This window comes from Dipodomys merriami, unplaced genomic scaffold, assembly GCF_024711535.1.
Source record: "Dipodomys merriami isolate MVZ:Mamm:240054 unplaced genomic scaffold, mDipMer1.0.p SCAF_18, whole genome shotgun sequence".
In the NCBI taxonomy this organism is placed as follows: Eukaryota; Metazoa; Chordata; class Mammalia; order Rodentia; family Heteromyidae; genus Dipodomys; species Dipodomys merriami.
This window is the reverse complement of record NW_027203159.1, coordinates 23,785,696-23,799,399: the sequence shown is the minus strand read 5'-3', so window position 1 is coordinate 23,799,399 and position 13,704 is coordinate 23,785,696.

The following is a 13,704-nucleotide window of genomic DNA, read 5'->3' as shown; positions in this document are numbered from 1 at the left end:
GGGGAACCAAACAAACCAACAAAACGCAAGGAACATGAAGCCAGATGGAATTTCTTTTCTTTGAGAAAAAGTAGATTCGTGATTCAAAAACCAAAAAAATAAAATAAACCCTTCTCCAACGTTTAAAAAACACATAAAAACAGCCTTGTCTGGAGGGGTTGAGCATGCACCTTAAGCACAGAGTAGCTCAGGAACATTCTTGAGTGTCCAAATTCAAGGCCTGGAAGCCCTATTAAAGGCCTACCCATTGAATTCAAGGACCTGAATTGGGTTGAAGCCCCAGGCCCCTTGTTCAAGCCCCAATGTCATGGCCCAGGCCATGTATTCAACGCCCAGAAATTAGTGCAAGGCAGTGAGTGACATCATGTTCAAGGCCTAGATAATTAGTTCAATGACCCAGGTAGGAGTTAAAGGCCAAGGATGTGAGTTCAAGAACTAGAATCAAATTTAAGGCCCAGTCTATGTACTCAAGACCCAGGCGCTGAATGCAAGGCATGCACCCCAGTTGAAGTCACCGGCCGCTAGTTCAATCGCAGGTCAGAAGTTGAAGTGTCGGGTTGTGAATTCAAGGCCTAAGCTTGAGCTTAAGGCCTGTAGCTGACTTCAACAGCTGGCTGTTGATCCACAATGCCTAGAATTAGAGATTTGGTCCTAAGCACTACTTTGAGAAACAGGCTGTGAATTCAATTCCCAGACCTTGAAATCAAGTGCAGACCCTGAGTTCAAATCCCAGGTTGTGAGTTCAAGACTCAGCCCAGAATTTTATGCCCAGGATATGAGTTCAAATCCCAGCTCGAGAGTTCAAGTCCCAGCCTTTGAATTAAAGTTCCAGGCCATTAGTTCCAATCCCAGTCCAAATTTCAATTCCCAGGATATAAGTTGAAGTACAGATATTTCTGCTGTGGTGGTGCAGGGAGTGACAGGGAAAATAAAACTAGGAAATAATGTATGCATGGATGCTGGGGATAAGCATTAAATAAGAGTAGGAAAAACCAATGAAATATAAAAGGGGAGAAGAGAAAAAGAAAGGAAGGAAAGAAGGAAGGAAAAAAGGAAGAAAGAAATGAAGGAAGGGAGGGAATAATGGAGGAAGGCAGGGGAGAAGGAAATAAGGTAAAGAGGGATGGAGGGATGGAGGGATGGAAGGAATGAAACAGAATGAGAAGAAGAGAAGAAGGAAAGGGAAGAATGGGAACAAGTAACAAATGAAGGAGGAAAGTAGGAGGAGGAGCAAGGGGAGGAGGAACAAGAAGAGGAGGAAGAACGGGAGTAGGACAATATGGGGGAAGAGAAGAGTTGTAAGGAGAAGGATCATGAGGAGGAGAGGGATCTGTTCCAGGATTTCATGTATTGGTGTTGATTCACCTCTAAGAATTTTATTCAAGTTCAAACTTTCCATCAAATATTGTAGCCAATGTTATTATTCAATAGGTCTGTCTAAATGTGCACTCCACAGGAAATCTTGTTTTCAAAACCACCATCTCTGCTGATCACCTTCTTAATTCGTATATCTAATCTCTATGCTAACTACACTGTTCCAACTTTCTTTCACAAGGTAGATCTAAAGAAAATATTCTTGAAGAACCAATTCAATTAGAAATAGAATTTTGTGTATCATTTATTCATATGCAATACTGTCTGAAAAAAATCATATTTTCAGAAGAAAGGGAAGCATAACACCGGTTTTAATGAACAATGAAAGACTCTATGTGGAAAATATGTATTAGTGATTGAACTCATGTGTGAGATTGTTAAAACTGATATGATCTTGGGTAGCTTATGCTTATTTCACATCAGTAATTTTATAATGCAGAGCTAATAGAGTTCGCAGCATTATCCAAATTGTTCACAACTAAGTAAAAATGAACAATTGTTAAAAAATGAAAATTGCATTGATCTGAATGAAATGGTATTGGATATATATTTTTCCCATTGTTCTTTGAAAGGCAGAGAAAAATACAGAGCGGTCTATGGTTCCGTTCCTTCTTCATAGTTCATACATTTGGTTTGTTAGCATATTTTTTAAATATTCAATAATTAATCTCAATCTCTTCTTCATGCTTTTCTTACTATGCAGTGAAAATCCCAAACTATTGGCCCTGATGATTATAAACTAAGGATAGTTGAAATGAGAATTTGAACGTTTATTACAGATTTTAAGATTTGAAATCATGCCAGTTATTAAATTGTCTAATTCAGTATTTATCATACAATCAACCAATATTTGTGTCCCTTTAGTCACCTGGTTTTGAACAAATGTTCAGATCTCCAATTTTAATCCTCTCAAAAGAAGAATAGACAGGTTATATCAAAATGCATGGAAATATATTGAAATATATGATATTGCAATCTTCAGCCAAATTATAAGATGGTTTAAATTGAGCAGGTAATAATTTTTATCTCACTATACTACTTCAGCAGAATCTGCTTAATATATTTCTCGAAATAATTTGAATATGTTCTTAGTATGACTTGTATAGTAAGTTTTAAAATCCTGTTTATGTCATTTTTCTTCAGACTAATTTGGATTGATCCCTTCCAAATGATCAACATGGAACTGATGATGTATTTCATATAAGTAGCTTATGACTATGGTAATTTTATCAGAGGAGCATAAAAGGTCAAAATTATATAGATTTCTATAGATAGGTAGTAGATAGGTAGATCGATAGGTAGATAAATAGATATAGAGATAACATATTACTATTTGAACTGATGCTAGAATTTATTTTTTCAAAGTCTTTCAATATAATAAAAATGTGACAATATTCATGCTTTCAGATCAAAGAATTGAAGTCCATTTTGTGTGTGTGTGTGTGTGTGTGTGTGTGTGTGTGTGTGTGTGTGTGGTTTTAAAACTACAGTGTCCTAACGCAAAAAAAAATCCAAAACTAATAACAATATCATAACACTTTTATTATAGTATAATTTCCATCCAAAAGAATGTAAACTTTACCAAGTTTAATGTAAGCACTAATTCATTCAAGTTAAAAGAAAATGAAAGGAAGTAAATTAAAGAGAATTAGAATTAAATTTTGGATTTGTACATCCTCAATGAAATTCACAGACACTTTGCTTGTATAACTTGTTTTTTAATAATTGGGGGGGGGAGAGGGAGTGATGTTTGTGGGTGTAAGTGTAACTTGCTCACAGTTGTAACAGGCTGTAGAATATTTTCTAAAATTTATGTTTTTCACCACATAATATAATTATATGTATTGCTATATTCAATAGAGTTTTTGACAAATCACAATCTTAAAATATTCACCAGGTGTTCTCCCTCTTTGTATCTCTTTCTTCTTCAGTCAGTACCAGTAATTACTGCAATTTAAAGCCTTCACTACATAATCAATTTACTCAGTGATCATCTGTGATAAAAATGGTCCTCTCAAATCTCTGGGTGTAGTGTATTCATGTCTGAAAGTTGTGTTGAAAGTTCCCGTACCATTGTCAGTGTGCATCCCTGTGTGTGGGGCATACCTATGCATGTGAAAATTTTGTAGAATAATAAATTTTGCAATGATTTACGGTACTAAAATGTAATACATAAATGGAAGAACACTATTAACTGTTAACAATACCATATTTCTGTATTTTCTTTGCAAAAGACCTTACTATACATTCTGCAATCTATATATAACTGACAAACGTATTCATAGAGATTTTATAGATATCAGAATTCTAAAAATTGCACTGGTCTACTTAGCCTACTCTTTATATGAAAAAAGAGCTAACTGCAAAAATGGAATTCAAAGCATTACTAATAGTTATTGTCACTATCATCTGTTTCAAAGTTACATGAATATGTGATAGGTAACATTAGTCATCCCATCATTTTTATCATTTAGGTTTACCTTTCCTTTGTTATTTGAATTTTATTGTATAGGGCCCTAGAGCAGTGTATTACACAAGCAGTGAGTACAATCCTTCTTGGAACTGTTGCCCACTTCCTCATTTTTGTCTCTTTGCCATTCTCCAATGTTCAACATAAATACAAAAGATTTGTCATATTAAAAACTTCTCCAATATTTAGAGAATCGCTGTTTCCATGAAGAAGTGTGAAATATGCAAATGGTTGTAAAGTAATAATCACAATATGTATTTGATAATGGAGCAAGCTATAGAAATATATAGAATATTTCATAAAAATATTAATATCACCTGTTTACTTGAATATTGCATCAATTGAATAGGGCAATAGTAGATTGTGTAGAATGCCTCCTGTTAAAAATAGTTTTAAACTTGTATCTTCATAACTGTAGTCAACGGGAACGTCCGAAAGTGTGAGCCCTCTAGGTGTTAGAGAAATTAGTGGCTACTCTAATAGCATGATATGAAGATAGTAGTGTAGTTAGGTGTCGGATAAAAAATGATTTATTATACATATTATTGCAAGGTCCCATACTGCACATATGAATGTTTGGGTTAATGATATTACAGTAATGGGATCATTGATGCTTCCCTATGTAATGTAAGAAACATATTGTTTATGCAACCGAAGGGGCAGAACATGAAACAAGATTTCACAATGTCAATCCAAATACTCCAGAAATATGCCTAAGAAAGAATTACACGAATAAAATGACAAAAGCATAGAAAGGGTTAATTATACACCCATTAATATAGTTCACAAAGAAGCAAGTCAATGATTTAAACAATATTTGAAAAAAAGGAAATTATTTATTTGGACAGTATAGTTTACACAACCTCTCAACACAACTATCTATATTATTGTCATTCTTCCCTCCCAAATGAATTATGATTTAGGCTGCCAATTATATTCATTATGAGATCAAAATATTTGAATATTCATGGGGTCAAATCAAAGGGCCTTGCCTATGTTTATAATTGGGAAATTATAAAAACTATATATATAAATTTAATAATATATATATATATATATATATATATATATATATATATTTAGCCCACATTTCTCCCTAAACCTAACAATTTCTGGTTTGCCAAATTCCTCTTTGCTATTCATAGCCCATTGACAAATAACTGTTTGATGTTGAATAGATTGAATCTGTTGAACTAGCTTGTAGCTGTAGACTTTTCATTGTGCAACTACAGGACTTTGGTTGATGCTTGCCTTAAAATAGTGTTCTAGCAAAAAAACTGGTGTTTCTTTCATACCAAATGGATAGAACAAGCCGGAAAAAACACAAGAAAAATGGCAAGTCCGGCAATCTCAATTCCCACTTATGATAATCAGGTGACAAAACAGATAATTAATACTCCAGAAGAGAGTTCCCAAAAAACTCTACAAACACTACTGGTAAACATGGTGAATGAAAACAATGAAAACCTGCAAAAGACTCAGTGTGAGTGTTTTAGGGAGACAGATGAGGCAAGCCAAATTTCAGTACAGGAATATCATGATGGTGAGGAAACTACTCAAAGGTTGCTACAGGAATTGCATGAGCAGGTTGACAACACTCAAAGAGAAATAAAGGAATTGTGTGAGAAGGCTGATAACTGGCAAAGAGATACGAATTACGTGAGCAGGCTACACACAGACAAAGAGAAATTTAGGAATGGCTTGAGCTGAAAAGTCAAAGAAAACTACAGGAATTGTGTAAACATGAGGAAGCTAATCAAAGAGTAATACAGGAATTGACAGAGCAAGATGAGAATAGACAAGGATCTGTAGAGGCATTCATGGAATCCATAAACAGACAGTTGAAAGATGTCAGGGAGAACACAAAGGAAATGCTGAATGGAGTCCAAGGAAAACATAACCAATTAAGTAAGTGATTTGAGAATAACACTGAACACCAAATTAAGGAAGTAAAGAAATTCATGCAAGATCTAAAACAAAGGTCCAACAAACAATTTGAAGCCATCAAAGCCGAGTAATTAGAAGGAAAAGAAATGAACAAACAAACTAGAAAGTCTTGACAGTAGGTTAGGCTATGCAGAAGATCGAATCTAGGGGATTGAAGACAGCCTAGATATTATAGAGAAAGAACATACAACTATCCAAGACAAATCAAAGAATTATGATTGATCTAGTCAACATCTGGAAGACACCATCAGAAGGCCTAATCTGAGGATAATGGATGTAGAGGAGAACCTAGAGAAGGAAGTTAATGGTCTAGGAAATACGTTTGGCAGTATCCTAGCAGAGAACTTCACAAACAAACATAAAGATAGATCTATTCAGATAGAAGAAGGTTTTAGAATCACAAATAGACCAGACAAGAACCTGACATCACACCGCCACATTATAATCCACACAGGATCAATTCAGACAAAGGAAAAGTTCCTTAAAGAGGTCAATGAGAAAATATTAATCGCCTATAATGGGAAAACAATTAGAATCACCTCAGATTTCTCAGCACAGACAATTAAAGCAAGAAGAGCCTGGAATTATGTATGCAATGCCCTAAAGACAAACAACTATCAATCAAGAATACTGTATCCAGCTAAACTCTTTCATAACCAAAGGTCAAATAAAAACCTTCCATAGCAAAGAAAAACTGAAGCAATATATCTCCACCAGACCAGCCGCACAAAAAATATATAAAGATGTCATACATACAGAAAACCAATAAGATCATAAAGAAAGGCCAAGAAACCACAACGAAACTGAGAATCCAAGAAACATAGGAAAAACCCAGCCCCCCTAAAAGGTGGATAAAATGGCAGGATCTCCCAAATACCTCTCAGTCCTATCTCTAACATTAACTGACTTAACTTTTCAATTAAGTGACATAGACTGTCTAGTTGAATTAAAAAGCAATATCCTTTCATCTGCTGCGTTCAGGAGTCACACTATGTCAATAAAAACAAACACATTTAGAAAGTGAAAGCCTGGAAGAAAATCTACCAAGCAAATGGCCGCCATAAATAGGAACAAGTTGCAATGCTAACATCAGATAAAATAGACTTCATATTAAAATTAGTGAGAAGAGATAAAGAAGGTCACTACATACTAATTAAAGGATCTATCCTTCAGGAGGATATTACAATTTTAAATATCTTTTTGCCAAACAATGGGGCACCTAAATTTATCCTAGAAACACTACTTTCCCTCAAATCTCACAAGGATCCAAAGACGTTATTTGTTGTGGACTTTAACACACCACTATCAACACTAGATAGATCAACTCAACAAAAACTCAATAGAGAAACCGCAAATCTAAACAACTGCATATATCAACTAGATTTAACAGACATTTACCGAATATTTCTCCCAGCAGCATCAGAATACACGTTTTTCTCTGCAGCACATGGAACATTTTCCAAAAGGGACCACATTTTAGGTCACAAAGCAAACGTCCAAATTCAGTACCAGTGAAATTATACCTTGCATTGTCTCAGACTACAAGGGAATAAAATTAGAACTCAACACCACGAGCCACCAAAGAAAGTCCTGTAACATATGGAGGATGCACAACACACTGGGGAATCACCAGATGGTCATGGAAGAGAATAGAAAAGAAACTCAAATGTGCATGATATTCAACAAAAATGAGCACACACATTATCTGCTCCTCTGAGACACAGCAAAGGCAGTACTCTGAGGCAAGTTTATACCTCTGAATTCCTCCATCAGTAAATTGGAGAGATCTGAAACTAACAATTTAATGAGATATCTGAACCTCCTTGAAAAAGAGCAGCAATATAAACCACACTCCAGTAGACAAAAAGAAATAATTAAAATTAAATCAGAATTGAATGAATTAGAATCCACCCCAAAAAACATAGAAAGAATCAATAAAACAAAGTATTCTTAAAAAATTAACAAAATTGACAGACCATTCAAATCTTACCAGAAAAACAACATACCAAAATATGTAAAATCATAGCTTAGAAAGGAAACATCACCAGAGACACAACCAAGATTCAGAACATTATAATGGAATATGTCTCAGAATTTATGCTAATAAGTTTGAGAACTTGGTAGAAATGGTACTTTTCCTAGCAAATATCGACATGCCGAAACTAAACCAGGATGAGTTAGACAATATTAACAGGCATATCAAGCATTGAACTAGAAACTGCAATAAGACACCTCCCATCTAAGAAAAGCACAGAACCAGATAGATTTACAGCGCAATTCTACAAGGCCTTAAATGCAGAGTTCACAACAATACTCCTCCAAATCTTCATTGAAAATGAAAGAGAATGTTGACTACCGAACTCATTCAATGAAGCCATCATAACTCCCAACGAGGCAGAGACTCATCAAAGAAAGAGAACTATAGACCTATTTCTTTGATGAACATGGATGCAAAACTTCTCAATACAATTTTGGTCAATCGAGTTGAACAATTCATCCACAAAATCATACACCCCGATCAAAGATGATTCATTTCAGGGATGCTAAGCTCATTCAATATACGCAAAGCAATTAATATAATTCATCACATCAATAAGAGCAAGGATAAGAACCACATGGTTATCTCAATGGACATAGAAAAAACATTTGACAAGATCCAACACCATTTATGATGCAGGATCTTTAAAAACTAGGAATCTACAGAACGTTACTCAATACAAGAAAGGCTGTATATGACAACCTAGAGCCAGTAGTATTCTTAATGGTGAAAAACTAAACCTATTTCCTCTTAACTCAGGAATGAGACAAGGATGTCCATTCTCTCCACTTCTCTTCAATCTAGTTTTAGAATACCTCTCTACAGCAATATGACAAGATACAAACATAAAAATGATCCAAATAGGGAAAGATGAAGTAAAATGCTCCCTCTTTGCAGTTGACATGATTTTTGTATTTAAAGAATCCCACAGACTCACTCCCAAATTACTCAAGCTGATTTAAAACTTTGGCATAATAGTAGGGTATAAAATTAACCCTCAAAATTCAATGGCTTTTCTGTATGCCAAAAATGAGGAAAGAGTGGCTGAAATCAGGTAAGCAACTACATTCCTAATAACCCACAAAAATTAAATTAACTAGGAATTAACCAAGGAAGTGAAGGGACTCGATGATGAAAACTTTAAAAACCTGAAAAAGGAAATCAAAACAGAACTCAGAAAGTGGTAAGACCTGCCAAACCCCTGGACTGGAAGGATCAATATCATGAAAATGGCAATACTTCCCAATGCTATCTACAAATTCAATGCACCACCTATCAATATTCCAACCTCATTCTTCAAGAAAATAGAATCAAAGACCTCTATCAAAGCAGACACTATGAAAACATTACAGGATGAAAAATGAGAGATCATATGTCTCCTTGTCACAGGCTGAAATTTTCTTACTAGACACCCAGAAACAGAAAAACAAAACAAAACAAAACAAAGGTTGGACAAATGGATTGCATGAAATTGCAGAGCTTCTCTATGGCAAAGAACATAATTAGCAAGATCAATCGAAAGCCCATGGATTAGGCCAAGATATTCACTAGCCTCACAACAGACAAGGGTCTCATATCTAAAATATACCTGGAACTCAAAAAATTAAATCCTCCAACAACAAATCTTAAAATAATCAACTGGCCAACAAATAAATGGGCTAAATACTTAAAGGGACATTTTGCTGAAGAAGATAGAAGGATGGCCAATAGCCACACGAAGAAACGTTCAACCTCCCTAGCCATAAAAGAAATTCAAAACAACATTGAGATACCACCTCACCCCAGTTAGAATGGCTATAATCAAGAACTCTAATAACAACAGATGCTGCAGGGGATGTGGACAGAAGGGAAAATTACTGCATTGTTGGTGGGAGTGTAAACTTGTTCAACTACTTTGGAAAGTAGCATGGAGGTTCCTCAAAAGTGTCCACAAAGAGCTCACCTATGAACCAGCAATCACACTTTTGTGTATTTACCCAAATGATCACAAACAAGACCATACTAAACTACCAGCACAACTATGTTTATTGCAGAATTATTTACCATAGCTAAGTTATGGAACCAACCCAGATGCCCCTCAGTAGAAGAATGGATCAAGAAAATGTGGTATATATGCACAATGGAATTCTAGGCCTCCATCAGAAAGAATGACATGGCCCCATTTATTAGGGAATGGAAGGTCTTTGAAAAAAATATATTAAGTTATGTAAGCCAGGTCCAAAGAAGCATAGGTCCAATGGTTTTCCTTATTTGCAATAACCAGTATATGTCTAAGACAAGCAGAAAAGTTAAGATAATTTGATGTTAGGTGAAATGAACGCCAAGATAAGTATTCAAATGTTTTTGCTTTCATGCAATTGTTTCTAACATATTAATATGATGATTTTGTTGTTGCTTTGTATCTCCCTAGGCTACGATGTAACCCCTGCTTTCACTGTATTTGATGCTGGTATAATTTGTGGAGGGTAAGGGAAAAAACAAATTGTTTAAATAAGAATACAGGTGGACCCATTGAATCAATGAGTTGTACAAATCCTTATGTCGAAAAATTAACTTTACAACTTTGGTGGAGATGTGTATGGGGGACGGAGGGGCTATAATGGGAAGGGATGGAAAGGAGAAACAAAGAGAAGGCAAAAATGCTTGATAAGAAATGGACCCATTATCTTACCCTTGTAATTGTATTTTCAAAATAAAAAAAAATAAGAAGAAAAAAAGGAGGAAAAAAGCAAGCAAGCATGTCGGGAAAGGAAGGAGTAAGGGAAAGGAAGAATGTAGAAAGCAAAGGAGGGAGACAAGTGGAATGACAGGAGGGAATGAAAACTATAGGGAGGAAGGAAAGAATAACACTAGGTGAGGAGGAATAGAAGAAAAAGGAAAGCAAGCTTAAATTAGGGAAGAAGAGAAGTAAGTAAGGAGGTTGCAATTGTGATCATGGCACAAAGTGGAAGGAGCTCTTTGGTTGACACCCCGCCCTATCCCTCTGGGCTGGGGTGGCTGAACTGACTTGTTTTTCTTCTGGGTACCACTGGCCTTGTGGATGTCCAGGGTACTGGACTGTCACTTTAGGGTGCGAGGCAGAGTAGCTTGCATATACCTGTAATCCAGGTTCTGTATTTGTGGTGGGGAATTTGTAGACTAAAGGGTGTCAAATTCGACTCCAGGCTATTATGCATTAACACTGCAAGGCCAGCCAATGTTTAATGGAGTCCAATTTTGTGGGCCAGGGGGTAGCTCAGAAAAAATTTACACAAATGATAAGGAGATTGAAGGGGAATAGGGACTGCTGGTGGTCAGCGTTTGTTGCATAACTCTCCACAATGTGCTCAGGGCCTTGTCTGACATCCGCAGTGTCACAAGTAGGATGGCGGGGAGGGGGAATGGGAGGAGGGTAGGGAGGGTAGTGGTGCAGATAGAGGGCAACTGTCTTCCTCCACCTTGTCCTTCTGGTCCTCTTTTACCTCCTTTGTCCTCAACATGGCCATCGACTCCCACTGGAAGGGTTAGTGCCATGTAGCAGCCAGTTAAGCCATAGGAGGCCAGTAACAACAGGAAGCCTTCTGCGAGGAGCAGAATGAACAAGGGGAGAGGGGGAGGAGGGAGTTGGTAGGTAGTACAGAGTGTAAGAGATATATGGCAGTCACCAGAATGGGAGGACATTTAGTGATTTGGGTCCCATCATTGGCAAGATTCGGATAATGATGAGCTCTGGTGCAGATTGGACCTCACAAAGAAAAGATGGGTTGGTTAACTAGTTGGGTAAAGGTTTATTTGTTTATTTGTTGGGTTGATTGGGTGGTTGGTAGATGGCTTGATAGGTTGGTTAATTAGCCAGAGCACCTCTTCTTTTCTCTATTGATAGCTCATTTAAGAATCTCTATGATCCCTGCATCCAAGCTTGAGATACCCAGATCTCAAACTTCTTCCTTGATATGATTTAATACATGAAGGTCCAGTGAAACCCCTGTTTTTACTGAATTTGATGTTCGTAAAATTAGTGGAGAACAAGGGAAAAAACAAATTGTTTCAATAGGGATAAAGGTAGATCCATTGCACCAAGGAGATGTACAAGATGTTATGTTGAAAAAGAACTATACCTCTTTAGTAGGGAGGGGAGTGAGCAGGGGGAGGACCGGGGTGGAGATGGGAAGGGATGGGCAATGGAAACAAAGGAGGAAGCAACAATGCTTGATAAGAAATGCTCTCATTACTTTGCCCATGTAATTGTAACCCCTCTGTAGGTTTTCATAATAAAAATAAATAAATAAAATTATATATACTTGTTGAATGTATAAAAAGGGTGATAAAAAAGATTTTTATAAACATTCCTAGTCGTGTGCAGGGGGGGCAGGGCTCAAGCCTGTAATTCTATCTACTCAGGAGGTTGAGCTCTGAGAACCACAGTACAAAGAAAAGTCGGGGAGACTCTTATCTCCAATAAACTCTTATCTCTAGAAAACCGGAAGTGGCATTGTGTCTTAAGCAATAGAGTGTTCACCTTGACTTGAAGAGCTGAGGGACAGCGCTCATGCCCAGAGTTCAAGGCCACGACAGACCAAAAAAACAAACAAAAGGCAAAGAAGAAAACATCTCTAATGGTGGGTCATCACAGGTGTCTTCTTTACAAAAGACAACATCTACAAGTCTAAGACTTCTGTAACAGTGTTCAACTAGGAAAACAATTTTCTATACACAGTTCTCAATTCTGTCAAATTCAAACATTTTTAATTTTTAAATCAAACAGAGCAATTCTGTAATCAATACCCTAGATATAGAAACAGACACAATAAATCTCCCCATAATATCTATTTAAAAGCATGGGCTGAAACCTAAAGTATTCAAGTTGAATTGAGGTCACTTTATAATAGAGTCTTAACATATTTAAATTTTACCTTTAACAATGTAATCAATTTACATTTCAACATCAGGAAATAGTAAGTAAATGGAACACAACCTCCAAGTTAGTGAAATCAGGCAAACACAATTTAAAAGAGTTGTCCAAAACAAATATCTTTCCTAAGCTCTGCTCTTTTTTTTGTGAAGTTAAAGTCATTTATTCAAGGCTGCTTAGCCACAGTTACACGCAAGCCCACTGACCCCAGAATGTGGGTTTTAGCACGATTTTGTAGTGTGTATGTAAAGGAAAGAATTGTTCCACATTCTTTCTTGTTTCTAAATATTCCCACCTCAGTTTCCATGGCCTTATCAGAGTCTAAGATATTTTTTTATTTTTTATTTTTTTATTTTAATTTCAATTTTTTGTGAACATACTGTACAGAGGGGTTACAATTACATGGGCAAGATAATGTGTACATTTCTTATCAAGCATTTCAGCCTCCTCCTTTGTTTACCATTCACATCCCTTCCCAGCCTCCCCCTCCACCCCCCAACCAATCCTCCCACCCACCTACCCCCCCGCACCAACATTGTAAAGTTCGTTTTCGACATGACAACGTGTACTTCTCATTGTTGCAACAAGTCCACCTGTATCCTTAAACGAATTGTTTTTCCTCATCTCCTCCACAAATTATACCGACATCAAATATAGTGAAAGCAAGCGTTATATTGTGGGGGAGGAACATACAAAGCTACAAGAAATAAACTTATAAATGCATTAGAGAAAAATACATTAAAGAAAAAACATTAAAATACATATCTAAGGGTTCATTTTCCTAACATCACATTATCTTATCTTTTCTGCTTGACCTAAGGTCTACTCTTGAAATACACAAGTTGAACATCCACTGTCACATTTTCCATTACATTCTGCTGTGATTTCAGAAGAAATACAAAATACTCTCCATAACATTTCCTGCACATACTCTCTCACATCATTTCCGTAATTTTCCAATATTTATATTAAGAAAGATACCCT